A 1,601-nucleotide genomic window follows, 5' to 3' on the forward strand; every position below is an offset into this window, starting at 1 on the left:
ATTTAAACATTTCTTAATTGTAAAACTGGGAAAATAGTATAGTTCCCCCACTTGGATACTAAAATTTATGAAGCCACAAAGTATTTTTACAAATATCACTTTTGATTTTCACATCAACTAACAGAAAACAAATAGGGAACTCTGAATAAAGAAGTAGTGAGTTCATTCATAAGTAGTGAGTCTGTATTATGGAGTGCCTGCCAAAACCCAAGTTCTGTGCTAGCATTGGGAACACAATAGTGAACCATACAGACAGGACCTGTACCTTCATAAAGCTAACAATTCATAGCTTAAAATAGATTACAGATTATGGTAAATGTTCTGAAGGAAAGAAACAAGTTGTAAATTAAAGGTGGAGGTGAGTTGCCGAGTAAAGTTCACTTTAGTTAGGATGATTTAGATTCTTAAAAGATAAAAAAAAAGAAGTATTAACAGGGTTTCAAAACAAGAGAAAGTGGAATTCCAGAGTAAGACTTCAATCACCTCATCCAGAATATATAAAAGGAAATGACTATGAACTTGCTTAGCATCCTTCAAATTCTTCAGTCACTGTCAGGCTACAATACGTTGAAAGTTAAGAAGAGAAAAGATGTGTGGGAAGATTGTTCTTGGGAGAGCTCTTGTCAAACTGAGAGCTTCCATAGTTTGGGGATGACTACCAAAGTACAAGTCAATGCATGGCAGTATGTCAACTATAGTTAAGATAGCTCATAGCTTTTAAGACAGACATCTCATTTTCCAGTTTCTTGCCCTTCCAGTTTTAAGGTAATTGTGGATTGAGCATTCTCAACAAAGTTATCCATATTTGACATGATTTAGTTTGAACTCCCAAGTTCTTTTTCATGTTGAACAAGGAGTTTCAGGTTTCAATGAAGAGGGGCTGCAGAAATAGCATAAGCGGGTAGCTTGCTTGCTTCCCACTGGGCCAACCCAGTTTCCATCCCCGAGACCACATTATCCTAATCCTGAGCTTTACCAGGAGCCAGAAGTAAACCTTGAGCACCTTGGGGTGTGGCCTCACCACATCAACAAAGATTCTTATAAGAATCTGCTTTGGCAATACGACTCCTGGAAATATATCCCAGAGAGGCAAAAATGTATAGTCGAAGTGATATCTGCACTTGTTTGTTGATTGCAGCACTCTTTACAGTAGCCAGAATCTGGAAAAAACCTGAGTGCCCAAGAACAGATGACTGGTTAAAGAAACTTTGGTACATATACACAATGGAGTACTATGTAGCTGTTAGAAAAGATGAAGTCATGAAATTTACATACAAGTGGTACTACATGGAAAGTATCATGCTAAGCAAAATGAGTCAGAAAGAGAGGGATAGAAATAGAAAGATTGCATTCATCTGGGGGATATAAAGTAACAAAATAGGAGGTTAATACCCAAAAATAGCCGAGATCAGTACCAGGAGGATTACTCCATAGCTTAGAGGCCAGCTGGGCATTCTAGGGGAAAGAGCAGCTCAGATAGAAAAGGGAGCACCAAATAAAGGGTGTTTGGAGGATCCTCCCAGGAGGGGAGATGCATGTTGGAAGTAGACTATGGACTAAACATGATTGCCACTCAATGCCTCTTTTGTAGACCACAATAC

This window comes from Sorex fumeus, unplaced genomic scaffold, assembly GCF_029834395.1.
Source record: "Sorex fumeus unplaced genomic scaffold, SorFum_2.1 ptg000063l, whole genome shotgun sequence".
Lineage (NCBI taxonomy): Eukaryota > Metazoa > Chordata > Mammalia > Eulipotyphla > Soricidae > Sorex > Sorex fumeus.